Source organism: Ovis canadensis, chromosome 15, assembly GCF_042477335.2.
Source record: "Ovis canadensis isolate MfBH-ARS-UI-01 breed Bighorn chromosome 15, ARS-UI_OviCan_v2, whole genome shotgun sequence".
Taxonomy (NCBI): domain Eukaryota; kingdom Metazoa; phylum Chordata; class Mammalia; order Artiodactyla; family Bovidae; genus Ovis; species Ovis canadensis.
The window spans coordinates 44,020,289-44,039,601 of NC_091259.1; the positions used below are offsets into that span (position 1 = coordinate 44,020,289).

A 19,313-nucleotide genomic window follows, 5' to 3' on the forward strand; every position below is an offset into this window, starting at 1 on the left:
CTGTTTTACGTGTCTTAACTCTTGGTTAAATTAATGAAAAATATTTTAAGTGGGAAATGAAGAAAAGTTTTATCCTTTAATAAAAAATTAAGTAATATTTTAAAATGCCTTTTTTTATATTTAAAAAAATATAAAATATATAAAAATATAAAATATAAAATATCTTTGACACCTTGTCAAAGATAAGGTGTCCATATGTGTGTGGATTTATCCCTGGGCTTTCTATTTTGTTCCATTGATCTATATGTCTGTCTTTGTGCCAGTACCATACTGTTTTGATGACTGTGGCTTTGTAGTAGAGCCTGAAGTCAGGCAAGTTGATTCCTCCAGTTCCATTCTTATTTCTCAAGATTGCTTTGGCAATTCGAGGTTTTTTGTATTTCCATACAAATCTTGAAATTATTTGTTCTAGTTCTGTGAAAAATATGGCTGGTAGCTTGACAGGGATTGCATTGAATTTGTAAATTGCTTTGGGTAGTATACTCATTTTCACTATATTGATTCTTCTGATCGATGAACATGGTATATTTCTCCATCTATTAGTGTCCTCTTTGATTTCTTTCATCAGTGTTTTATAGTTTTCTATATATAGGTCTTTTGTTTCTTTAGGTAGATATATTCCTAAGTATTTTATTCTTTTCGTTGCAATGGTGAATGGAATTGTTTCCTTAATTTCTTTTTCTACTTTCTCATTATTCGTGTATAGGAATGCAAGGGATTTCTGTGTGTTGATTTTATATCCTGCAACTTTACTATATTCATTGATGAGCTCTAGTAATTTTCTGGTGGAGTCTTTAGGGTTTTCCATGTAGAGGATCATGTCATCTGCAAACAGTGAGAGTTTTACTTCTTCTTTTCCAATTTGGATTCCTTTTATTTCTTTTAGGCTCTGATTGCTATGGCCAAACCTTCCAGAACTATGTTGAATAGTAGTGGTGAAAGTGGGCACCCTTGTCTTGTTCCTGACTTTAGGGGAAGTGCTTTCAATTTTTCACCATTGAGGATAATGTTTGCTGTGGGTTTGTCATAGATAGCTTTGATTATGTTGAGGTATGTTCCTTCTATTCCTGCTTTCTGGAGAGTTTTTATCATAAATGGATGTTGAATTTTGTCAAAGGCCTTCTCTGCATCTATTGAGATAATCATATGGTTTTTATTTTTCAGTTTGTTAATGTGGTGAATTACATTGATTGATTTGCGGATATTGAAGAATCCTTGCATCCCTGGGATAAAGCCCACTTGGTCATGGTGTATGATCTTTTTAATGTGTTGTTGGATTCTGATTGCTAGAATTTTGTTAAGGATTTTGGCATCTATGTTCATCAGTGATATTGGCCTGTAGTTTTCTTTTTTTGTGACATCTTTGTCAGGTTTTGGTATTAGGATGATGGTGGCCTCATAGAATGAGTTTGGAAGTTTACCTTCCTCTGCAATTTTCTGGAAGAGTTTGAGTAGGATAGGTGTTAGCTCTTCTCAAAATTTTTGGTAGAATTCAGCTGTGAAGCCATCTGGACCTGGGCTTTTGTTTGCTGAAAGATTTCTGACACATGTACCCCAATGTTCATCGCAGCACTGTTTATAATAGCCAGGACATGGAAACAACCTAGATGTCCATCAGCAGATGAATGGATAAGAAAGCTGTGGTACATATACACAATGGAGTATTACTCAGCCGTTAAGAAGAATTCATTTGAATCAGTTCTGATGAGATGGATGAAACTGGAGCCGATTATACAGAGTGAAGTAAGCCAGAAAGAAAAACATCAATACAGTATACTAACACATATATATGGAATTTAGAAAGATGGCAATGACGACCCTGTATGCAAGACAGCAAAAAAGACACAGATGTGTATAACGGACTTTTGGACTCAGAGGGAGGGGGAGAGGGTGGGATGATTTGGGAGAATGGCATTCTAACATGTATACTATCATGTAAGAATCGAATCGCCAGTCTATGTCTGACGCAGGATACAGCATGCTTGGGGCTGGTGCATGGGGATGACCCAGAGAGATGTTATGGGGAGGGAGGTGGGAGGGGGTTCATGTTTGGGAACGCATGTAAGAATTAAAGATTTTAAAATTAAAAAAAAGAAGAAGAAGGTATTTAAAAAAAAAAAGAGAGAGAGAGCCTTCAAAAAAATAAATAAATAAAAAATAAAACAAAAAAAAAGAAGAAAAAAAAATTCTTGCTCTGTTGTCTCAAAACTAGTTCAAAGACTTAATTCCATAATTTATGGAAGCAGACATTTTTCTTTTTCAGATGATTTCTTTGTCCCAATTAGTACTCTGAAGCAATAGGTGAGAAATCGAGAATTGGACTAGACCAACTGTTCTAGACCAACTTTAGATTCAAAGGGGATCATCATTATACAATTAGACCCACTGGAAGATTTGTTTTCCTTGCATAGGTAAAAGAAAAGATATGGTTGGAAAGATTGTTTGGGACCAGTTATCCAACAAAATCTTATATTAATAGATAACTTTATGGAAGTGAGATTTGATTCTAAGCAGAATAGGAAGCCTTGAAGTGTTTAAGAACTTTAAAAAGAGAATTTCTGACTGTATTATGAATAGATGGGAGGGAGACAGAGTGAAAGGATGAAGATCTGCGGGAAAGCTGTTTGAGAAATCTAGGTAGAGATGATGGTGGCTTGGATTAGTGTAGAGGCAGATCAGATAAAGAGAAGGGGTGGGTTCAAGATATATTTTTAACTTTTATGCCAAATATACTTATGGACAAATCAAAATAACTACACTGGAAAATACAAGTTGAGGCAGAAATAATACAGTTCAGATTTTACTTCTTTAGAGCACTCTTTACATTTTACTTAGTAAAATTTAGTTTGTATATTAGCAAGTGCAAAAGTGCTTTGGTGATTTAGTCTCAAAGTTTTATGATCTAATATTTTGTCAGAAAATAGATATTAATAATTTGCTTACCAAATTTATGTTAAGTGGGATTTATGGTAGCATAAAATAGTTTAAGCATACAAATATGTTATATTAACATAAAAGAAATCATATTTGCTGGAAATATTTTCAAACTTTCATTCTCTTCTGATATCAATCATTACTTTCCACTGGAGCCTTTGTATATTCTGAATGTCTGGAAGCCAAAATATTTTGTTTTAGCTCCCACTCTATGGTATTTCCCAGCTGTGTACTTATATGGTATAATAAAAGGCTTTAACAATTGGGAAATAGCAGCTGCACTTGGAAATTCCCTTTTGTGCTCCCTTTTCATTTGATAGATTCAGTAATGTATAACAAGTGAAACATCAGACCTGTAATGACTTATACCCCAAGGATCATATCACTGACCAAGTTTTCTCAACCAAGCAAAGGAAAACAATAGACAGATTTTAGGTTTCTGGACAGTCTTGCAAACATATATACAGAGAATATGAGTGCTGGGGTAGGGTAACTATGGTTAGAGTAAAATTTAATAAACACTTAGCCCAATTCCACATTCAAGTAAATTAAATCCAGAGTAGTTTTTATGAAGTTAAGTGAAATTTTTAACTCTCTTCAGTGGATCGTATTTGTTATACATTGTAATTGAACCTGGTAAAATCAGCATGGAGCAATAGGAAGCAACAGAGTGTCTGGAGTGGAATGGGTGAGGGAGAGGATGGTATGATATCAACTCTAGGAGGCAGGCAGATGACAGGTACTACGGAGTATCATAGGCTACAGTGAGGTGTTCGGTTTACTTTAAGTGAAGGAGGAAGCCACTGGAAGATTTTAAGTAGGACACTACCATGATTTGATTTATTGTACTTTGAAAACATCATACTAGCTGCTATGTACAGAATGGATTGCAAGAGATGACACCAGAAACAAGGGCACTTATTAAGAAAGCTGTTGCAGTAGTGCGGGTGAGAGTTTGATGATGAGTGAAGGAGGGGGCAGTTAGGGAAGTCATTCTTTGAAGAGTTCCATAGAGTCTGAGGATGACAAGATTCACACAGAGGGTGAGTAGGATATTTTATGTAATATACACTTGGGTAGAAATTTAGTCAATAATATTTTATAACACAAAGTAAAGTTGATGAGACCAGGGCGTGGGGAAAGATAGGCGATGCTCCGGCACCAAGAGTGTTCCATGTGAGGGCAGAAGCTTTTTGCCTAACAAAGAGCTGTTTACAGGTGACTTCTGGGGTAGTTATGGGAATGTGGTCTAGATACCAACCTTGTCTCGTATAAGATCCCCAAAGTGACAGGATTGTAAGTGGGACCTCCTGCATGCATGTGTACCCATGCGCTTGCATGCATTCTCATGTTATACATCTTAAGACAAATGGGATTATATGCATTTGGCTTTTAATTACTAGTCTAATTAGGTAGAAATAATCATACTGGACCCTCAGGTCCAGATATCAGAATCCCTTATTTTAGAGACCTATTTAAATTCCTGAAAGTTTTATCTCCTAGATAAGTTTTAAAAGTAATTTTCCACTATAAATAAAAGATGTTAATAAATCCTTAGTTGCAATTTAAAGAAAGTAATAGGCATATTGAGATATTTAATAAATGACTGTTGGGAATAATACTTCCCTGCTTGCAAACAATTTCTCCTCTCTGTCTTTTTGCTTTCAGTTCAGCGAAGTTGCTAATCCACTCTGAAGCATTCTATATAGTTCGTTTTGAGTCATAAAAATTCTGGTGTGGATTTTGTACCTTTTCTAGAATGGAGCCATTGCCATTACATGATAACGTAGTCTAGGAACTTTGAGTGATGATTTAATCCTTTCCAGTCATGCTTTATATTGTGAGAAACTTTTAGAAGGTTTCTGATTTTGTGACTTTTAAAAGATTTTAAAAACTTGAATTGCCATGATTTTGATACGATTTAGTCACTTAAGGTAGTAGGCAGCACTCCAAATTTATTTCCTCACTTTTATTGAGACTATGCTTTAGAAAATGTAGTGAAACCTACTAGTTCTCCTGGTTCAAACCATGTGTGAGGCTTATATTCATCTATTTGGTACCTGATTGGGTCTGTGAAGCACTGGGGAAAAAATACATACACTAGCAAGGTTTAGACTTGAGAAATTTAGTTATTCAGTTCACTTCAGTTCAGTCGCTCAGTCGTGTCTGACTCTGCAACCCTATGAATTGCAGCACGCCAGGCCTCCCTGTCCATCACCAACTCCTGGAGTTCACGCAAACTCACGTCCATTGAGTCGGTGATAACATCCAGCCATCTCATCCTCTGTCATCCCCTTCTCCTCCTGCCCCTAATCCTCCCCAGGATCAGAGTCTTTTCCAAAGAGTCAACTCTTCACATGAGGTGGCCAAAGTATTGGAGTTTCACCTTTAGCATCCGTCCTTCCAAAGAACACCCAGGACTGATCTCCTTTAGAATGGACTGGTTGGATCTCCTTGCAGTCCAAGGGACTCTCAAGAGTCTTCTCCAACACCACAGTTCAAAAGCATCAATTATTACCACTCTCATTTTGGGATTTTTGGATATCCATTCGTTTTAAGTAAAATTCAAACAGACTTCTGTTAGTAAGTGAAAATGTTCCTCCTTGCCCCTGAGTTGTGAAACATTTTCGAGGAAGCCCTATGGATGATTTCCCATTTTCTATAACTCTGAAACTATATTAGCACACAGTATTGTCCATCTTTAAATGCATCTCAGAAACATAATGACAGAAATTTACTTACAGTTTAGACCAAAAAATAAAGCTATATTTTATGGCATGGTGCGAATAGTGAAATAGACAACTAATGCTGTCTAGATCAATGTGTTAACATTCAATTCAGTTCAGTTCAGTCGCTCAGTCGTGTCTGACTCTGCAACCCTATGAATTGCAGCACGCCAGGCCTCCCTGTCCATCTACCAACTCCTGGAGTTCACTGAAACTCACGTCCATCGAGTTGGTGATGCCATCCAGCCATCTCATCCTCTGTCATCCCCTTCTCCTCCTGCTCCCAATCCCTCCTAGCATCAGGGTCTTTTCCAATGAGTCAACTCTTCGCATGAGGTGGCCAAAGTATTGAGTTTCAGCTTCATCATCAGTTCTTCCAATGAACACCCAGGACTGATTTCCTTTAGGATGGACTGGTTGGATCTCCTTGCAGTCCAAGGGACTCTCAAGAGTCTTCTCCAACACCACAGTTCAAAAGCATCAATTCTTCAGCGCTCAGCTTTCTTCACAGTCCAACTCTCATATCCATACATGACCACTGGACAAACCATAGCCTTGACTAGACAGACCTTTGTTGGCAAAGTAATGTCTCTGCTTTTTAATATGCTATCTAGGTTGGTCACAACTTTCCTTCCAAAGAGCAAGCGTCTTTTAATTTCATGGCTGCAATCGCCATCTGCAGTGATTTTGGTGCCCCCCCAAAATAAAGTCTGACACTGTTTCTACTGATCACCTTTATATATGCACACCTTGTTTATCATTCCTGCTATTAAAAATATGTATTTAATACTATAAAGCAATTATCCTTCAATTAAAAAATAAATAAAAATTTAAAGTATATTAAAAAACTTTCCTAAAGTGACTCATTTAAACAAGCTGATTATTAATACATCTTTCTAAGTATACTTTTTGGAAAAGTTTTCTTACTTAGCTATTTTCAAAATCTTTATCAAAAGTAGAAACATTGACATGCTCTGGAATAGCTGGCTTTTCCCGCCTTGGGCAAGAAGGAATCAGGTATGCATGCACATTAACGTTTGATTATGTGGGCTGCATATTGAGCACCTGCCAAAACATAAAAACCAAGTACTTTGCTACATCTGTGTTTTGGATTTCTTTTGTATTTTTATAGTTCAAGGAAAATCAGACCCCTGTATATATATTTTTTCAGTATAATAAACTTGTATGTATACAATGTTTTCAAGGAGTTGGGATATGCTATGTTTATTTTATTTTAATCTTTGAGGCTGTATAAGATCCAGTGACTAGGGTTTGCAGAGCTCTGACTGTAACATGAATCTCTTAATGAACTCCATCATCAGCAGCATTCACTTATAATTTGCAGCATTCCTTCATGTTCATAAGGATTATCTTTTCTGGGATTCAGCCAATATTCCTCAAATTTGCTTCATTTTTGCGTCATAACTTTATGTGTCATAAATATTTTGTTTTCATTTCTTTCAAAAATATGCTGTTAGTGTACATCTCATCGTGATGTTAGGGCTGCTCCTATGGTTTGATTTTTTCCTATCCATTATCCATTGGCAAATATTCCTTCAAGACCAAAGTGTAGCTTAGGACTTATAGCATTTCCAGACACTTAGGAAAAGTCACTTGTGGATAATTATTTAAAATCTAATTGATTACTAATAGAAAGTCTGGTATAATCTAGTCTAACAGAAGGGCTTGATTGAATAGGCCTATTCTCTTCAGGTTTTATTTTCTTGATAGATTTAAATAGCATTTGAATATAGTAGAAGATTTAAAAAGTAAGCTTCTTGTTAAAATTGGTCAGTATCAATCATTGGAAGCTGATCTTAGGACACCAGTAATTTTCTGATTAAAGCAGAATTTCACAAACAAATTTCAGTCTATAGGTGATTCTGATTAATGTACACTTGCTTGTGCAGAATTCCTTCTTGCCCAGTGATGACTTGGATGCATCACTGTAATGAAACACCATAACTTGAATAATGAAATCTGCACATTTCTATAATACTTCTAAGCAGCATGGTATGGAAAGAAATATACATCTGTATATATAGCACGCAGTTAACTATTTACATGACCAATTTGAACTTTTTCAAGATTAGAGTGAGATATGAATCTTAAAGTCCTTCTAGATCAGCATGAATAAGATTTTGGTGAATATTATGGCATATTGTTTTGAGAGGAAAAAGCTGGGGTTGTGTTTGCACTCCTCCAGATCGACCTTCTTAGTTTAATTTGAAGAGGGTTACTTTCCATAAAGTCAACTTAACATGACAAATTCTGGTACCACCATTTATTTGGAGATGAGATTGTAAGGGCTCTCTTTGATTATTGAGTCAATCCACCTGCACTAAGTAGGAAAGACCCTGCTTTGTTCCTTCCATGAACGTATCTAATCTTTTTGGAACACATCTAATGAATGTGCCTTAATTACCTTCATATGTAAATTATCCCACTGTTTGTCCTCTGCAGTAAGAACTTTTCCTTGCTTTCCAAGAGAAATGTTGCCTTTTAAAAGATGGACAACTTCAAGCTATTATTTCTTTTGTTAATATAGATTTCAATGTGATGACATATTTATTTTTTATACTATTAACCTTTTAAGCATTATTTTGGCATTATAATAGTTCCATGACCTCTAGGCATTATTTTTCTAGATGATGCAAATTAAATTCAATAGTAATATCTCTGTGTAAACCATATCTTCAAATCTGAAGTATGAATTACAGAGTTTTGCTAATAAAAATTGTACAACCAGGTAAAAATTAGAAATGAATATTTATGCATGTTACCTATCTTATTTATATTTCATTAGTGCCCTAGAAAATGGGAAACCCTATTTTAAAAAATGATTAGAAATTATTTTGTAAACTTTGCTTTGATTACAATTTAATCAAATTTTGGGGGTTTTTAAATCTAATTTTTACTGCCAGTGTACTGAGAATACCTGGAATACAATAGTTTCAAGTTCATCAAACTTTTGGGAACAAATGTGCACTCAGTCAAGCATAGATAGTTGATGGTGTTACGCATGTTAATTGCTTAGTCTTCCCCAACTCTTTGCGACCCCAAGGAGTGTAGCCTGCCAGGTAGGTGCCTCTGTCCATGGAGTTCTACAGGGAAGAATCGAAGAGATTAGTTTACCTTGAAAGACAAAGAATTAGGACTTTTTCTTTGGAAATTAGTGCTATTTAGGAATTATTTGGTTCATTCTAGTGGTTAGTTAGTAGTTTCTCCTCTGTTCATGGAACTCTCCAGGCAAGAATACTGGAATAGATAGCCATTCCCTTCTCTAGGGGACCTTCTTTGACTCAGGGATCAAACCTGGGTCTCCTGCATTGCAGGAGGATTCCTTACCATCTGAGCCACCAGGGAAGCCCAACTGTGGGCCAGCTAGAATTAAACTAAAGTAATTCATGAACAGATTGAGGAAACTTTTGCTCTTAAATCCAGAGTTATTATCTGGCCTTCAGTTGTATAATTTTTTTGTACCTAGTGTGCTTCTACCAAAATGCCTTTCTTGTTTTTTGTTGTTACACTGATATATTTTGTATGTGAAGTTGATTAAAGATGATTATATATTTTGCTTCCTGAAATTGACAGTAAAATTGGAGTTTAGATTTCCTTTTGGCTACTATTTTTTTGGATCCATGAGGAATGACACTGCAGGGTAAGGAATGAATCTGAATCTGAGTTTTTAGATTTGGGGAAATTAACAGAGAACAATAAAAATTTACGCCCCTCTCTTACTCAGAGAGAAAAGATGGGCTTTATGATTGTAACTGAGCCATCAATTCAAGGTTATGTGTTGTTTTTAGGTAGAGCAATCACAACCTCCAGACGGTGGGGATATTTGCCACCAGATTAGACTTTTACTTGCTGCTTTGTAGTAAATTAGCAATAGTTTTATGCATAGTTTTCCTTTTTCTAGAAATGTAAAAACATTATAAGCAACATAGGCACTGAAAAATCATTTTTGATTTCGTTACTTGCTCTACTGTGAAAACTTAAATCAGAGAGCTAGAGATAAAAAAATTTCTAGATTACAAACAGTCTTGTTATGCCATTATATATATTTACTTGACATATTAGAAGGAAATTAAAGTTTTTGTGGTGAAATTCTCAAAATTAGGAATTTTATTTGGGCAAGATCCTAGAGAAGAGAAGAGATTGTTGAGTTCACAGAGTGGCTGGGAGGGCTCAGTGTGTAATGATGTAAAGAGCAATCTGCTCCCTAGTTTTTCTTCCTTAGGCAAACTAGGCCATGAAAGGACTTCACTGTTAATAAGAGTGTAATCTCTCTTAAGGAACAAGTGGATTTGACCAGTCTTGACTGGGCTCTGTAATGTTAAGATTTGTGAGGAATGAAGAGCCCACTCTGGGCTGTTTCTTTTTTTGTGTATGACCCCAGCCTCATCATTTTTAAATAGGCAAGACACAGATAGTTATTATATTGATAGTTGTTTCTGGAGGCTTAATTATTACTCATTTTCCTAGTGGATCCCAACTTCCTTACTTTTTCCCTAAAAGCTTTATATTTTATTTTCTGTTTTTGCTGAAACTACTCTAATACCCATGAATGATTGTCTAATCCCCCTTTCTTATAATGGCCCCAGTTTCTGTCATGAATTAGAGACAGGTTTCCAAGAAGCTGGAGTAAACAACATTTCAAAAGATTATTTGTGCCTTTCTCCAAGCACTAGTCTCTGCCACTGTGAGCAGGGATACTGATGGCTGCTCACTGATCATAGTAGTGGTTGATGAAATCATCTTCATCATATAAAAGTGCAAGGTAAAACAGCAAGTGCTGGTGTAGAAGCTGCAGCAAGTTATCCAGAAGATCTAGCTAAGATAATAATTAAAAGTAGCTACACTAAACAACAGATTTTCAATGTAGAAGAAACAGCCTTATTTTAGAAGAAGACACCATCTAGGTCTTTAATAACTAAAGATGAGAAATCAATAAATACCTGACTTCAGAGCTTCAAAGATAGGGCTGATGCACCCGGCAAATTGAAGTTGAAGCCAGTGCTCATTTACCATTCTGAAAATAATAGGGTCCTTAAGAATTATGTTAAATCTATTCTGCCTGCACCCTATAAGTGGAATAACGAAGCCTGGATGACAGTATACCTGTTACAACATGGATTACTGAATATTTTAAGCCTATTGTTGAGACCTACTGCTCAAAATAACAAATTCCTTTCAAAATATTTCTGCTCATTGACAATGTATCAAGTAAGTTTAGAACTCTGATGAAGATGTACAATGAGATTAATGTTGTTTTCATGCCTGCTAAAACAACATTTATTTTGCAGTCCATGGCTCAAGGAGTAATTTCAACTTTAAAGTTATTATTTAGCAAATATATTTCATAGGGCTGCGGCTGATATAGATAGTGATTTCTCTATGAATCTGGGCGAAGTAAGTTGAAAACCTTCTGGAAATGATTTACCATTCTAGATGCCATTTAGAACATGCATGGTTCATGGAAGAGGTCAAAATATCATTAATAGAAGTTTGGAATAAATTTATGAACCCTCCTTGGTAACTTTGAGGAGCTCAAGACTTCAGTGGAAAAGGTAACTGTGGATGTGGTAGAAATAGCAATAGAACTAGAATTAGAAGTGGAGCCTAAAGATATGACTGAACTGCTGCTATCTCATGGTAAAACTAATGAATGAGAAGTTGCTACCAATGGGTTAGCAAAGTATATGGTTTCTTGAGGTAGAATCTACTCCTGGTGAAGACACTGTGAAAGCTGTTAAAATGACAACAAAGGCTTTAAAATATTACCAAACTTAGTTGATTACATGGCATCAGGCTTTAAGAGGATTGACTCCAATTTTTTTTTAGTTTTTATTTTTACTTTATTTTACTTTACAATACTGTATTGGTTTTGCCATACATTGACATGAATCCGCCACGGGGGTACATGAGTTCCCAATCCTGAACCCCTCTCCCACCTCCCACCCCATATCATCTCTCTGGATCATCCCCGTGCACCAGCCCAATTTTTAAAGAAGTTCTATTGTGGGTAAAATGTTATCAAAGAGCATTGCATGCTACAGAGAAATCGTTCATGAAAGGAGAGTCAGTTGATGTGGTAAACTTCATTGTTGCCTTGTTTTAAGAAATCACCACAGCTACCCCAACCTTTATCAACTACCACCATGATCATTCAGCAGCCATCAACACTGAGGCAGGACTCTCCACCAGCAAGAAGGTTATGACTTGCTGAAAGCCAGATGATGGTTAGCATTTTTCAGCAATAAACTATTTTTAATTGAGGTATGTACGTTTATTTAGGTATAATGTTATTGCACACTTAATAGACTATAGTGTAATGTAAATAACTTTTAAATGCATTGAGAACAATTTGTATGACTTGCTTTATTGTGATTTTCACCTTACTATGGTGATCCGGAACTAAACTCACACTTCCTCCAAAGTATGCCTTTATTGTTAAAACCCAAAGCAATCTACAGCTTCAGTGTAATCCCTATCAAACTTCTAATAGCATGTTTCACAGAATTAGAGAAAACAATTCTAAAATTTGTATGGAACCACAAAAGATTCCAAATAGCCAGTCTGATGATGGGTGGAGCTGTGCTCCTGTCTTACTGGTTATTTGGCCTGAGGTGTCCAGCAGTAGAGTTTACAGACAGGTGGAGCTGGATTTTGGTGCTGTGATGAGGATCTCTAGGAAATCTCACACTGGTTAATATTCCCTGGTACCTGAAGTTCTTTGCTAGTCCAGCAGCTTGAACTCTATGCTGCCACCACAGGAAGTCAGGCCTGACCTCTGGCTTGGTTGCATCGGAATTCCTCCCATCCTCTTAGGTGTCTGAGGTCCCCCTCCAATGCCTAGTAGGTGCCCTACTTATGAGGAGGTGCAAACTCCATGTCCTCCTACTCTGGCACTTGACTCTACCCCCACCAAACAATCTTGAGAAAGCAGAACAAAGCTGGAGATACCACATGCCCTGATTTCAAATTATACTTTAAAGCTACAGTAATCAAAACAGTATAGTACTGGCACAAAAAAAGATGGATAGATCAATGGAGCAGAATTGAGAACTCAGAAATAAATCCATACATACAAAGACAATGAAGATTTGTTTTTTCAATAAGTGAAATTGGAAAAGATGGACAGCTACATGCGAAAGAATGAAACTAAGCCACTGTCCTGCTGCTGCTGCTGCTGCTAAGTCGCTTCAGTCGTGTCTGACCCTCTGTGACCCCATAGACAGCAGCCCGCCAGGCTCCCCTGTCCCTGGGATTTTCCAGGCAAGAACACTGGAGTGGGTTGCCATTTTCTCCTCCAATGTATGAAAGTGAAAATGGAAAGTGAAGTCGCTCAGTCGTGTCCAACTCTTAGCGACCCCATGGACTGCAGCCTACCAGGCGAAAGAATGAAACTAATCCTACCCTAACACAAAAATTAACTGAAAAAGGATTAAAGTCTTGACTGTAAAACCTAAAACCATAAAATCTCTAGAAGAAAACATAGGTGATAACCTCATTGACATCAGTCTTAGTGATCTTTTTTGTGAATCTGACTTCAAAGGCAAGGGCAACAAAAGCACAAATAAACAAATGGAACTACATCAAACTACAAAGCTTCCAGACAGTGAAGGAAACCACCATCAAAACGAAAAAGCAACAAAGCAAACTACCAAATGGGAAAGATATTTGCAAATCATACTGCTGATAATGATAAGAGATTAATATCTAAAGTATTGGATATATATACGCACACATATTATATATATATATAACTCATACAAACATCCTGATCAAAAAATGAGCAGAGGATATGGATAAATATTTTTCCAAAGATTATGCAGCTGGTCAACAGGGACATGAAAAGATATTCAACATCACTAATTTTTTTTTAAATATATTAGAGTATAGTTGATTTACAATATGTTACTTTCTGCTGTCCAGCTAAGTGTATCAGTTATACATACACATATATCCACTCTTTTTTTCCCATATAGGTAGAGGTATTATAATGTATTAAGTAGATTTCTCTGTGTTATACAGTAGGCCCTTATTAATCATGTGTTTTTTGTATAGCAGTGTGTTTATGTCAGTCCCAATCTCCCAACTTATCCCATCTGTTCTTTCTTTCTTGGTAACCATCAGATTGATTTTTACATCTGTAACTCTATTTTTATTTTGTAAATAAGTTTCATTTGTACAACTTTTTAAAGATTCCATATATAAGCAATATCATATAATTCTCTAACTTACTTCAGTCAATATGACAGTCTCTGGGTCCATCCATGTTGCTGCAAACAGTATTATTGCTTTTTTTATGGCTGAGTAATATTCCACTGTATATATGTACAAACATGGAACAGATCAATGGTTATTAGAGGGGAAATAGGTTGAGGGGGTGGGTGAAATGGATGAAGCAAGTTAACTGTATGGTGATGGATGGTAACTAGACTTGTGATTTTCACTCTGTAGCATTAAACAAATGTTGAATTATAATGCTATATACCTGACACATTTAAAAAAATCTAATATAACTAGCTATTAAATTAAAAGAAAGGGGGATTTTGTTCTAGAGTAAAAGAAATTTAAGAGTATAGCCAAATATAAACCATAAACTTTGATGGAATCAGTTTTGAAAAAAATATTTTGGGACAATTGTGGAAAGTTTAATATGAGTTGTATATTAGATGTCTTAAATGAAGTATTATTCATTTTCTTAGGTATGATACTCATATTGTGGTTATGTGGGACAACATCCTTATTTTCTGCAGATGCTTGCTAAGGTATTTAGGGATAAGATGGCAGTGATGTCAAAAATATATTCTTAAATGTTCCAGCAATATAATTAGAGAGAGAAATGCATATATATAGAACAATATGGCAAATTATTAATAATTGTCAATCAATCCAGCTGTTCATTGTAATAATATTCATTATCTTAGTCTTTCTAGCTTTTTTGAGTGTTTAAAAGCTTTTTCCTAATAATATTTAAAATGCCAATGTGGCAAAAAATGAAAGGTTTGAACTATAAACACCAAGCCTCTTGCTACTTTTTACTTTCTTGTTTTCAAGGTTAAAATTGTTTTAGCAAATTCAGTATAAACTGGTAGTGTTGTTTAGGTTGACTATCATATGGTAGTTCAAATAGTAATGAATTTCCAGGTGAAAATAACTGGCTGGATTTGCTAGGCACATGAATCAGCTGAACTTTGTTAGAATATTGCTTCGTCTGCTGGGGAATTCACTTATTAGGCCTGCTTGCCTTAAAGCTCTTCTTGCTGTTCCATTACCAAAAAGTTATAAAGTATTCTCATCTCTGAGGCTGTCTGTCCTATAGCATTAGCTCTTTAAAGTTTGATATCTCTAAGGCTGTGATAGTGTGTCTTAGCTCTTTGTTTATACAATACTGAGTATATTCAGTTCAGGGCACTATTCTTTAAAAAAGAGGGAGAAACAAAGTGGAACATACTCAGGGGAAAATGAACAGGATAGCTGAACTGTATTTTTCTTATGAGAAAGAAATTAAGGAAACAGATATTTTACCTAGAAAAAGAGATAATACAAGGGCGCTATAATAGCTATATGTAGCACTTTTAAATATTTCCATGGAAAAGACTCTGATGCTGGGAGGGATTGGGGGCAGGAGGAGAAGGGGACGACAGAGGATGAGACGGCTGGATGGACATGAGTTTGAGTGAACTTCGGGAGTTGGTGATGGACAGGGAGGCCTGGAGTGCTGCGGTTCATGGGGTCACAAAGAGTGGGACATGACTGAGTGACTGAGCTGACTGACTGACTGACTGATGGAATGAAAGGAGAACTATAGGCTGAAAGAATAGGATTCATATTCCAATAAATCAGAATATTAGAGAACCCTCCAAACATGGAATGGACTACATTGGAGGTGCTAAATCTTATATTAGTATTAGTTCAAGGAGAGAACAAAAAGTCGCTTCTCATGGGTATTGTGGCAGCCACCATCACTAACACCACCGCTTCCACACCTCCACCACTATCATCATGATCTGATGAACACGTGCTAATCTAAGTATTTTATTTTTATTAATTTATTTGATTTTCATAACAGCCTTCTGAGATAGGTTCTATGCTGCTATTATTTTCAAAGTAATCTTATAGATGATGAAGTAAGGCACAGAGAGGTTACCGGACTCTGGGGCTATATGAGAGGTGGATGGAAACTGGGATTTAACCAGAAAATCTGGCTCAGAGAGCCTTGCTTTGTTTACTATTATACTACCTTGTCTTCCACAAGGGACTCAATACTAGATATCATTGAGCAATTGAATTTTTAAGGACTTTTTAATCTTCAGATTTTGATTCTATATTCTGATAGTGTATAGATGATGCTAGACTTTTCTTTGTGCTTCCCTTGACAAATTTGAGGACTTTAATTTTTTCTATATTTATTCTATATTATTTAAATGCATTTATTAAATATCATGGAATGAGACTATTTATACAACTTTTGGTAATTTTTTCAAACTTACCGAATCAAAATAGCATTTTAAAAATGACAGTTTTTTCTTATATGAATTCAGGAATCATGACACTTCAGTAAATACTGGTAACAAATCTACATGCATGAATAAATTTATTATTGTTACTTAATATTATAGTAATAGTATAGAATGACAAATGAGAAAGATATGTAAATCTCATATATTACATCAAATATCAGTTTTAATAAAAGAAAAAAGAATACACTTTGTTTTAATGTTAGAGTCAGTGATAAATTTGTCAGGAATAATCTGTTGGGAAGAACCCTGGAGAAGGAAATAACAGCCCATTGCAGTATTCAGGAAAACCCCATGGATAGAGGAGCCTGGCAGACTATGGTCCATGGGATTGAAAACAATCAGACACAACTTAACGACTGAACAACAACAACGATTGGAACCAAATTTAGTATTTTCATATATGTTATCTTCTTTAAGGGGCTTCCCTGGTAACTCAGCTGGTAAAGAATCTGCCTGCAATGCAGGAGTCCCTGGTTTTCGATTCCTGGGTTGGGAAGATCCCCTGGAGAAGGGAACGGCTATCCGCTCCAGTATTCAGGCCTGGAGAATTCCATAAACCAGTGCTTTTCCTTAAAATATGTCACAGAGAAAACATACTTTTTCCTCTGAGAAAGAACCTATAAAATTGAGCAGTTTCGTTTTCCGCATGTTAAAAAGGTTAGATATATTTTGCTAGCAAGGAGTTATAAGAACTTAGATTAGGTAAAGCTTTTATTGTCAGTTAATCAATCACACTCTGGTAGAATACCTCTTATGCAGCACAGTTGGCAGGTATTTTTTGGTTCATCAGAAAAATGTTGTTTACAGTGAGGAATCAGAAGAAAGCAGTATATATATAGTAGATGGTAATATAACTCAATTCAGTTCAGTTCAGTTCAGTTGCTCAATCATGTCCAACTCTGCTTCTCCATGGACTGCAGCACGCCAGGCTTCCCTGTCCATCACCAACTCCCGAAGCCTACTGAAACTCATGTCCATCATGTCGGTGATGCCATCCAACCATTTCATCCTCTGTTGTCCCCTTCTCCTCCTGCCTTCAATCTTTCCCAGCGTAGGGTCTTTCCTAATAAGTTGTTTCTTCACATCAGGTGGAGAACCAACTTCACATCAAAGTATTGGAGTTTCAGCTTCAGTACCAGTCCTTCCAATGAACACTCAAGACTGATCTTTAGAATGGACTGGTTGGATTTCCTTGCTGTCAAGGGACTCTCCAGAGTCTTCTCCAACACCACAGTTCAAAAGCATCAGTTTTTCAGTGCTCAGCTTTCTTTACAGTCTAACTCTCACATCCATACATTCAGTTCAGTTCAGTCGCTCAGTCGTGTCCGACTCTTTGCAACCCCATGAATCGCAGCACGCCAGGCCTCCCTGTCCATCACCATCTCCCGGAGTTCACTCAGACTCACGTCCATCGAGTCCATGATGCCATCCAGCCATCTCATCCTCGGTCGTCCTTTTCTTCTCCTGCCCCTAATCCGTCCCAGCATCAGAGTCTTTTCCAATGAGTCAACTCTTCGCATAAGGTGGCCAAAGTACTGGAGCTTCAGCTTTAGCATCATTCCTTCCAAAGAAATCCCAGGGTTGATCTCCTTCAGAATGGACTAGTTGGATCTCCTTACAGTCCAAGGGACTCTCAAGAGTCTTCTCCAACACCACAGTTCAAAAGCATCAATTCTTCGGTGCTCAGCTTTCTTCACAGTCCAACTCTCACATCCATACATGACCACAGGAAAAACCATAGCCTTGACTAGACGGACCTTAGTTGGCAAAGTAATGTCTCTGCTTTTGACTATACTGTCTAGGTTGGTCATAACTTTTCTTCCAAGGAGTAAGCGTCTTTTAATTTCATGGCTGCAGTCACCATCTGCAGTGATTTTGGAGCCCAAAAATATAAAGTCTGACACTGTTTCCACTGTTTCCCCATCTATTTCCCATGAAGTGATGGGACCAGATGCCATGATCTTCGTTTTCTGAATGTTGAGCTTTAAGTCAACTTTTTCACTCTCCACCTTCACTTTCATCAAGAGGCTTTTCAGCTCCTCTTCACTTTCTGCCATAAGGGTGGTGTCATCTGCATATCTGAGAATAGTGATATTTCTCCCGGCAATCCTGATTCCAGCTTGTGTTTCTTCCAGTCCAGCGTTTCTCATGATGTACTCTGCATATAAGTTAAATAAGCAGGGTGACAATATACAGCCTTGACGTACTCCTTTTCCTATTTGGAACCAGTCTGTTGTTCCATGTCCAGTTCTAACTGTTGCTTCCTGACCTGCATACAGATTTCTCAAGAGGCAGGTTAGGTGGTCTCGTATTCCCATCTCTTTCAGAATTTTCCACAGTTTATAGTGATCCACACAGTCAAAGTCTTTGGCATAGTCAATGAAGCAGAAATAGATGTTTTTCTGGAACTCTCTTGCTTTTTCCATGATCCAGCGGATGTTGGCAATTTGATCTCTGGTTCCTCTGCTTTTTCTAAAACCAGCTTGAACATCAGGGAGTTCACGATTCACGTATTGCTGAAGCCTGGCTTGGAGAATTTTGAGCATTACTTTACTAGCATGTGAGATGAGTGCAATTATGCAGTAGTTTGAGCATTCTTTGGCATTTCCTTTCTTTGGAATTGGAATGAAAGCTAACCTTTTCCAGTCCTGTGGCCACTGCTGAGTTTTCCAAATTTGCTGGCATATTGAGTGCAGCACTTTCACAGCATCATCTTTCAGGATTTGAAACAGCTCAACTGGAATTCCATCACCTCCACTAGCTTTGTTCATAGTGATGCTTTCTAAGGCCCACTTCACTTTACATTCCAAGATGTCTGGTTCTAGATTAGTGATCACACAATCATGATTATCTGGGTCGTGAAGATCTTTTTGTACAGTTCTTCTGTGTATTCTTGCAACCTCTTCTTAATATCTTTTGCTTCTGTTAGGTCCATACCATTTCTGTCCTTTATCTAGCCCATCTTTGCATGAAATGTTCCCTTGGTATCTCTAATTTTCTTAAAGAGATCTCTAGTCTTTCCCATTCTGTTGTTTTCCTCTATTTCTTTGCATTGATCACTGAAGAAGGCTTTCTTATCTCTAACTGCTATTCTTTGGAACTCTGCATTCAGATGTTT

The 19,313-nt window shown here is 36.7% G+C and overlaps 1 protein-coding gene across 50 annotated transcripts in view; it reads left to right on the forward strand.

Moving 5' to 3' along the window:
- SOX6 (SRY-box transcription factor 6) overlaps window positions 1-19,313 on the forward strand; it is a 715,111-nt gene that overhangs the window by 299,134 nt on the left and 396,664 nt on the right. The window lies entirely within an intron of this gene.